Source organism: Sinocyclocheilus anshuiensis, unplaced genomic scaffold (assembly GCF_001515605.1).
Source record: "Sinocyclocheilus anshuiensis isolate Anshui unplaced genomic scaffold, SAMN03320099.WGS_v1.1 scaffold375, whole genome shotgun sequence".
Classification (NCBI taxonomy): domain Eukaryota; kingdom Metazoa; phylum Chordata; class Actinopteri; order Cypriniformes; family Cyprinidae; genus Sinocyclocheilus; species Sinocyclocheilus anshuiensis.
Window position 1 is genome coordinate 591,016 of NW_015549594.1, and position 10,205 is coordinate 601,220.

Sequence of the window (10,205 nt, forward strand, 5' to 3'; positions counted from 1 at the left end):
TCTGGCCCGCATGGATTTCACATGGGCCAGATGTGGGCCGGATCTGGGCCAACACTATGTTGCTGTCTGGGATGCAGCCTTGGTGAGCATAAGATAAGACTTCTTTCAAAAACATTACTGACCCAAAACTTTTGAACGGTAGTGCATGCTAAAAAATGAAATGTGTGGAAGCAAATCCTGCAGATGTGAAAGTTATCCGGAGAAAATCCTCTGTTCTGAGAGCAAGCTCAATTAGCCCCCCTGTGCATGAGCTGTGATTTTCCACAGCAACATTATTGCTTGGCTGTGCAGTCCTGTAGCTCAATAACTTTCCTATGCTCTAGGGTTTGTGATCCAATTTGCATCTAACATCATATTTACATTGAAATATGCAAACATGAAATGTATGTGTATGTTCAAATTTACAAGTCATTTACATATACTTGCATACAGCATGTATATATTTGCATAAGCTCTTTGGACAACAATATGTGGAAACATCACAAATATATGTGTTCATTTAGGTTCAAAACCATTGGTAAAAATAGGGTGTTTGTCTTCTTTTTGATGATATAACAGCACACACTCTTCTTCGATGGATTTAGACTGTATTGGAAGCTGCAGGATTTGCTCCCATTTAGACACAAACAATTGGGTCTGGCTCGCAGTCGGCGTTCAGATTTATCCCGAAGGTGTTCAATGGAGTTCAGGTCTGGGCTTTGTGCGAGTCGAGCCTCAGTAAATCATTTCTTATGGCACTTGGTGCACTGGGGTATTGTCATGCTGGAACAGAAAAAGACCCTCCTTAAATTGTTGCCACAAAGTTGGAAGCACTAGGATATCACTGTATGCAGTTGTATTAGGATTTGTTCTTCCAGGTTTTAAAGTCTTTGCATAGACCTTGCAAGAATTTCATATTCTCAAAATACAGTAAAAGTATCATTGAATTTTTATTCATGAGACAATTTAAATATTTAAAGAACCCCATATAAAAAGCCTTAAATTGTTTGTTTGCTTGGCTTGTTTAACATGTGCAAAGAAGCATACATTTAAAAAAACAAAAAACAAAGAATGTCTCTTTAGTTCATGCAGATGGCATAAACTTGCATTTTGAAAAGATTAAACCTGTATTTTGAAAATATTAAATAGTTGAGTATCAGTTCTTACAAGATCAAAGTTCAGAAGAACTTCAGATTTTTTTTGAGAACATAAGTTTCCTACCATATTAAAAAGATTATGTACCTTTCAATGTTCTTTTTCTTTTACACTCCGTTAATTTACAAGTGATATTCATTAATATGAAATTATATTATATTATATATGTATATTATATATGAAATTATATATGTATGCAAAGTTTTCCTTCAGATATTATTTCCGGATGTCAAAATACATCAGCTTTTATGGGAAAAATGGAATTCAATTTATGAATACACATTTTGTAAGTCAAATTGTCACCATATTTTGCAAATGGTCTACCCGATGGCTTTTACTTTGCAATGTGGGCAGCGTTCCCGATTTCTCTCAGCCAACAGCTTGCACTTTAATTCTCTCCGGTATGACTGAGTCCTTTCTCAGAGCCCTAAAAAAAATCGAGAGGGGCAGGAAGCTGTCATTGCCATCTTTAAACTTTTTTTGCCTGGTTAAATGATGCAAACATTGGCACAACTTGTTCCTCCAGCCATCTTTTCTGAATTGGGTCAACAGAAAACTTTTTATTTTGGTCCTCCAAATGCTATAAACCCATCTACTTACAAAAAGATGACACATCCTCCCCTCATAGCTTTATGTATTCTAGTGTTTGTGATATTAATGTACACAGATTTTGCAACACTGACAAAATATTTGCTGACTTCTGAAACAAATCGTACCACAGGCATGCAAAAAATGTTAAACTTTGAATAGAGTTAGTTTAGATGCAAATACAGATTGGATTATGTACATTAATCTAGTGTATATATTGTATTTAAATCTCATAATATTAATAAAATGAAATTAGCCGACTGAAATCATACACTGCCCATTCTTTCCTGGCTCTCACTGCTTGGCATCATTTGGTCTCCATGTTGGCAAAGATAAGAAAGAAGCTGAGTAATGCTAAAACTATCAGAGTAGTCCAAAATATATCAGCCTGTATCACAGACGGCTTTTTCTTTCATTTTTCTGTTTTCTTGTGGTTTCATCTATCATCTGTCGTTTACTTGGTTTTCATTTCATTAGTGGGAGGCATAAAAAATGGTCACGTCTTGTTCTTGTGTTCAAAACAAATTTGACGAGTCACATTTTAATAAACAGACAGTTCCTCGACCCTTTTCATATTTAAACACTATAATTTCACCTATTAATTATCGTTTTTATTACACGGTTCATCAGAAAATGTCATTCTTGTTGGCAGTCAAGGCATTTAGCAGTCAGACATTTCTTAATATTCGCAAAGCTGTACTGGAAACTCTGTAAGACGGGTGTCAGAAATCAGGCTACTTTCATGTCTCTCGTCTCTCTCATTTTGTACAAACACAACTGGTGCCATCTTGTGTCTCAGTAATCGATTTTTTTGTGAAAATGACCTTCGGTGTTAATATTCCTAGTGTTATTGCAATATTTATGAACTTTGTTAGTTTAGCACTTTATAGTGGCCTTGTGTTATTCTTATACATTTTAAGATATAAATAGAATTATAAAATTATTTGAACTTGGATAAATATTTCATGTATATTTATTTGGTGAGTACAGTACAATCCAAAAAAAGTATTTTCTCTTTTTTTGGTACATTTGGCACCCATAGTTCTCATTTTACTTTCAAAAAGACATTCTGATCAATGTCATTTTTTATTAATGGTGCTTAAAATGGTCTTTATAGCATAGAAATGTCAAAATCTACAGATCTAGGTGTTGACGCTCTACCTCTCTTTTCAGTCATGTTCATTTTGTATTTTTCTTTTTTTCTCTCTCTCTCTCTTTCTTTAGCCACATGCTGTCATGAAGACCTCAGTTTCCCCTCTCCCTCTCTCTCTCTCTCTCCTTCGTTCCTCGGTAGCAACTTGCCACATCAATTGACATCTTATACATACTGGATTTCGTAGTCCTCCGTCAATAGTAATATGAAAATGTTCTGAGAGAAGAAAGTTTGAGAGAAGAATGTTCAGTCATTCAGAAATATTTCTGTCTTCAGTTGAATCTCTGAGTAAAAATTTTCCCCAGCTGCAATAACAGGTTTTTCAGATCATTATAATTTGACTTGCCGGTATCATAAAGACCAAAGAACCCACATTTCAGAAAAGACAGTTAAGTATTGCAGAAGGATTGCATGCATTCTTATGCTGTCCAATTCCTTGCACCTGCTTCACGGACAAGATGACCTCTAACCCAATACAACGGTATGCATGAAAATTTCAGCTTTGCTTTGAAACAACTCCCTGATATTCCAAGACAATGCTTCTGTTACAGGCTTTAATGAGAGGGTTGGTACCAGGATACATGGCATTTAGTCTCTGTTTTCACTTGCTCCTGAATGTTGTTATACAGCTGCAGTGAAGCGCTAGGACAACATGTGGCAAACAGCGAAGCTCCAACCACATAGTCTTGAGCGCACACATCAGCAGGATCTGCCCTGTCTTTCAGACTGCTGTCCCTGAGCCCGCTGGGTAGGAAGAGTAATTGGATTTGATGAGAGGGAGGAGAGAAAAGAGCGCCTATATGTGCACGCTTAGATTCTCTTAGTCATACCATGCCAGTAAGTTCACAGAGGCTGGCTTTATCGGACTGACAATTTGAAACTGCCTAGAGAGATTAAAGGAATTAGAAATATTACTATTCTATGCAGTAAATGTTCAGGATAAATTGATAAATGACTGTTTATCTTTGTAACAATAAACACTGATTACAGTCAATCGGCTCCTCCAAATGAATGCGCCATGAATGAATGATAGTTTTCTTTCCTGGTGATCCGGTTCCTGTTAAAAAGGTTGCTTGAAATGCATGACAATTTCTGGCAGCTTTTAAAGTAGGGGCAGATGTCACATTTTAGATTTCTTCAAAATGATCAGTAAATGATGACACTTACTCAGCACATGCACATTTCTCTGCTTGAGGGAATGTGGTGCAATCGTTTCTGTATTTTGAATTTAACTATTATAACCATATATTGGTTGAAAATTAATATGAAATACAGATTCCTACATGGTCATACATAGAAGATTTTGTTCTGACTGTGAGGTCACTGGCAGTTGTAACACTGGTTGATTAAAATGTGTAATTAACATTATTTCATCAAAGTATCTATCTCAAGATCATGTTTAAATGGACAACTTATTTTAGATCATTATAATGGTCGTCCCACTTTAGCAGTATAATGTAGGCTTTTGTTTTAATCGCATATTATTCCTGCAGCTAAAAGAATTTAATTTCAAATAAAGATGAAATCTATTCAGTAATTAGTATTAATGCAATGATATGGTTGCTTTGACTCATGTTCTTATTTTTAAGATTTTTTTTCAGGCATTGCAATCGCTCATAATTCACTATAAACATATTAATGGTACATTTTCTTTCTTTTTTTTTTGTAAGATTTATTTTTGCCATTTTCGCCTTTATTATGATAAATCAGAGATGACAGGAAGCGAAGTGGGAGAGAGATAGGGTGGCGGGATCAGGAAAGGTCCTCGAGTCAACCCAGGCTCATGGAAATACATGCCTCTAGATACATTTCTGCAACACCGTTTTTTATACACCTTACCGCACGTTTTGCCACAGTTTCAAAGTTAAATGTCCAGTGAGTGGCGCTAAAACACGGGTTCAATACGTGACCCTGGCATGTTTTTATTACTACCCAATAGTAATGCAAAACTGATATAAAAACACATTTGTTGATGCAACCGTGCCATTTGAACTTCCTTATATGCAGGTTTGAACTGTTTTGTCAAACTGTAGTTTCACAGAATTTGTGCCGGGGCTCTTCATCTCTCAAGTGCAACTCCATACTGCATGAGCTACCGAACAAACCTACTGAATATGAAAACCCATACATATGAAGCTGGATATGTGACGCTAACATTCAGAAGTATCAGTTTTCAAATCTCGCAGCATGTTAAAATTGTTTTGAAGTCATAACATAATATTCTTCATGTAATTGTGCGAAAATTTGGCTTTATTAATTGAAACTGTGGACCTGTAAATCATATTTAGTGTGTAAAAGTTGTCGGAGTTTTAATGCTTCTAGTATTCATTTCAACTGGAAACTGCAGTGTTTTTTCAGTTTTGCAGAAATGTATCTAGAGGAACGTATTTATAATGAGCCTGGGTAGCCTCAAGTCAGGATTCAAACTCGGGACGCCATAGCGCAATGGCACTGTATGTCAGCGCACTGCCCACAAGGCTATCGGCACTGACAATGGTACACTTTCTTTTGGCACATAAAAAATGTTTCTTCACCAAAAGTTATCATGTTGATTCGTAGCGGTTTGTACGTTAAGGAGGAAAAACGTAAAACTGTTACAATTGCCCCTTCCTCCTCTATTCTACATCTATGTTTGTTGTGTTTCTTAACAAAGTTCCCAGTCAAACACAGAAAAAAAAATATTTTACTATATTTTTATCCTTGTTTGTTTGCTTTTCCCAAAACTCGACAGGTTTATTTCCAACATAATAGTTCATTTTTATGCATTGAGTGACTTCTCGCACAATTTTTTTCAATTAATTTACAAAAGAAAAAATATCATGGTGATTTAATCCCAGCTGGCAGGCAAGTGAAGTCATCTCTATCTATAGCACACTAGCTGTGACGTATTCTCAGGGTCACAGGTGAGCAGCGCTGTTGGAAGGTACCAGGACCTTTTTTCTCAAGGGGTTCAATAAAGCAGCTTCAAAGAGAGTCAAAGACTTTCCTTACAAGATCTCCTTAACAATCGGCTTTCATTGTACTGCCTCCTCTTACCTGCCCTACGATGGGCTTGTGGCATTTATTACTTCAGTCCAAAAAGAAATCCCTTGAAACAAGCTGTCAGTGGCACTCACTCTATCAAAATGATAGGCAGCAAGAAGAACAACTAAATCTGTTATGAACAAGGGGTTACAGGCTTTCATCTGTGTGAGGCTCAGTGTAATGCCAGAGCGCACAGAAAGCCCTCAACAGGTTGTAAAAAAGATCAAAGACAGAAACAGATAACTGAATGAAATGTTGGTCGCAACAAAGTGAAAGATGAATGCCTCTCAAGATACCAGGGCTTGGAGTTTTTTTTTTTTTAATTTATTTACTTATTTATTTCCCATATACCTTTTTAACCGTTTAATAAATAAGTATAGAAGCATAAAATCATATAAAAAATATTTTCCCCACAGCCCTGTTATATGTTTTGAGCAATTACAAATATTTTAACACTTTATTCCAAAACATTATATATGTGTGTGTGTGTGTTGTTTAGTTATTTAGTCATTTATCAGATGCTTTTATCCAAAGCGACTTACAAATGAGGACAACAGAAGCAAACAATTGTAGTATTAAAACAACTAAAAACAGATCCAAAACTAAAAGCTAAAACTTTATAAATACTACCTATACACATTTTAAAAAGAAAGAAATTAAATAAAAATGACAAATGCATACAACAAAATTTCAAAACTTAACATTTAAATGAAAAACAAAAAAAAATAAAGCTAAAAACAATTCAAAATATTAAAGAACAAAAGGTAGAGTATAATAATGATTCTAACATAACACTAAGTCAAACACCAAAAAAACAACTACATACAGTATGTGTGTATGTACAACCACACACACACACATACATATATATATATATATATATATATATATATATATATATACACTTTACACTCTTCGGTAGAGTCGATGGTCTTTACACTCTTCTGTCTTCACACGAGGAGGCCTTCACGCGACGGCTGCCGCGGTAAATTAAGCTATTTTATACCCATCGAACAAAATACTAAATTAATTCAGCTTGACACACTTTCCTTATTTTCTCCACAACAAATGGCCAAGTAAACGCAGACACTGACAAGATACGCGATACAGAACGAGACCAAACGCGATATAGAGAGAGAGAGAGAGAGAGACTTTGTTACAGAATCCCTTGTTGGATTCATTAAGGAATTAATCAGTGAACTCATTGGTGACTTTTTTCAACCATTAATTAACACTCTGCGGTAACTCACTGGTTGGCTCATCAACTTTGAAACACATGCTGCCACTGCTCTCCACTTTCATCTGATAAGCTTAAGAAATTTCAATTTAAGTAAAGAAAAGTAAAAATAAATAGTGAGTTCATTAGTGAGGCATAATTGTCATTGTGCTTTAAATCCTGAATATCTGAGATTACTTTTACCACTTATGGGTGTTGTTTGGGGAGGCAATACTAAGACATATTATTTACTCATACTGGTATCAGTGTTATTTTAGCATCATTTATATACTATTATGGTTTTTGATCATAGAAAATTAGATTTTTTAAATATAAAAAGTAATTCTGTTGTGTTTTTTGTCATTTCAAGTAATTTTGTTGTTTTCGTTTTTATTATTCTTTTTTTTTAATATGTCTGTAGTTTTTAAATCTTAGTTTTTAGTTAATTTAGGTATAGTTACTTGAGTACTTCAAGTTAAAGTACAGGAAAATGAGAGGAAAATAGGCAACTAGCTGAAATATGAGTTATTTTCAGTTAATGTTAATTTTATTTCAAGTAATGATTTAACAATAATAACCATGACTGATATGTGTCTGAAGGTCTATAGAATCTTGTGTAGCTGCTACATTTTATCATATTGCTTTCAAATAGTAATTGAGTTCTAGTACTTCTGGAAGAAATGTATTTTTATAGTACATTCTTGGGATTCCTTTCACAAAGCTTCACATCAGATCACTGATGGTCTCCATTTGTGTCTCGCCTAACAGTTCAGTCAAAAAGTGCCTGCTTGAAATCTGACGAAAGTATTAAAAAATAAGAATCTACAAAAGAGATCACACTTTTAAGAAATGATCATTGTTTGATGATTAGACTCATTTTTCATGAGCTCTCTGCCTCACAGAGTAATGAAGCCATTATTGCCTGACCTTGAGGGCCCCAGTCAAGGGTGGCACATTGACAAGTACTCAGCCATGCCTACAGGCAGACCTACTTTCACTATTCTGCTGTATACACACGTAATTAGATTTTCAGTTGTCAAAGCACATATCACGAAAGCACACCATAACCCTCTGCCCCCATTTAAGTAGAACAACCACTGGCCTTGCGAGTGTCTGGCCTTTCATTTTAAAGAGTTAGATAAGGGGAAAGGCTGGTACCAACATGCTCGTCCCTTATTGTTGGTCATTGCGGTAGCTCAGACTAGTGGAATGACCTTAGAAATGTGTATGAATAGCTTTACAGACCAGAAACTGAAAACTAAAGCTGCCCCGTCCACTTTGTCTAGACATAGGTCAAGTTGTTTTCAAAGACCATTAGCTCCAGAACTGCTGAATTGCATTAAATGTGATAGACTTAATGATGCAGTGTACAAATAATGTCAAAGGTACACTACAGTGGCTTTCTCATTTAATTCTTCAATGGAAATGATTTATTGTGCCAGTATATAAAAGATATGTATCTTACATAATGTTTACAAGTACATTTTTATATGTTTGGATGTACTGTTCACTTAATCATAAAACATAGTCAGCATCTAAAACATAAAACAAACAGCGGAAACACTTTATGTACAATGCATTATAAAGGGTTATCAAAGGGTGTAATGCATTATAATTATTCATAATGTGTGTTGTAATACATTATATCTTCTTGTAAATAATTATAACCGAAGTTTGTGGTTACAATTATTCATGAGATAGTACGATGCATTATAGGGTGCATTACAAGGCATAATTAATGCATTAAAACTACTTTTATAATGCATTGTACATAAAGGCTTTAAGTAAAGTATTACCGAAACAGCTTTAGAGTTGTAAAAATCTTTACGAATATTTCAACGCTATGTCACGACCAATTCATACGTATTTTACGAGGATGCTAATTCGTGCGACCTCACTCGTATGTCCTCACTCGTACGATTTTGTACGATTTGTCTAGACCCCGGTGGTAGGTTTAGGAGCGAGGTTAGGTGTATATCATACAAATTCATACGAATTATGCAACTTGTAAAATACGTACGATTTAGCAAAAATCGTATGGATTTGTATGAATGAGGTCTTACGAATTCGTACGAATTAGCCACCTCGTAAAATATATACGAATTGCCATGAGTGTAACACCCCTGTGGACTGTTTGTTGTGGTTTCTTCCCCTTGTGTTGGTTTAGCCGTCTAATCATTAGTTAATTACCCTCATTGAGTTCACCTGTCTGCCCCTCGTTATCTGCCCTATAAGTTCCTGTCTCTTGTATTCTAGTGTCACGGTCGGTTATTGTGAATGTTACCCTGAGTGTGTATGTCTCGTCTGCCTTGTTGTCGCTACATTAAATGTCCTTATTTGAATCCTTGTCATCCTGCCTGCCTCCACACACCTTGACCGTGACAGAATAACTGACCCTAAAAAAGTAAAGTATAGCGGCGTCTTTCCCCTCGTTTGTTTTTGCCAGTTTTTGTCAGTTTTTATTTTGTTTGTAGAATGGACTACCCCGCATTCCAAATCCTCCTGCTGGAGCAGGGGGAACGCTCTCTTGAGGACCACACCAATGACTTTCTGTCCCTGGCTCACCTCACACACTACCCGGACAACTGCCTCTGTACCTTCTATAGAGTTGGACTTAACGCCACCACACGAGCGCAGTTGTCTGGGGATGGTCCTCGAGAGAGCTTCACCACCTTCGTTGAGTGGGTGCTGGTGTCCTGCAAGTCCCAGCTAACCGTGGGCATCGCTGACGACGACACCAGCCCCACTCAGGACCCTGAGCCCAGCCCACCATCTCCCCACGGTACGGAGCATAAGCCTGAGCCCACCGATGACGGAGAGCCATTTCCCGCCGCGATCCAGGCGCCGGAGCGAAGCCCGGCGGCTAAGAAGAGGATCGCCTCGGATGTTGAGCCCGACACGTCAGACCAGGTGCGAGAGCCGGCGACAGTGCCCACCACGAGGGAGCAAGCCGTGGACGGTGTGAGCGCGGAGAGGAGCTCCACCCCCTGCATCACGGCTGAGGGTGAGCTGACTATGGCGGGGCATAAGTGCTAGAACAAAGAAGGAAGGGCTCCTGATCCCCAGTTCAGCCCAGGAAGGGCTCCTGAT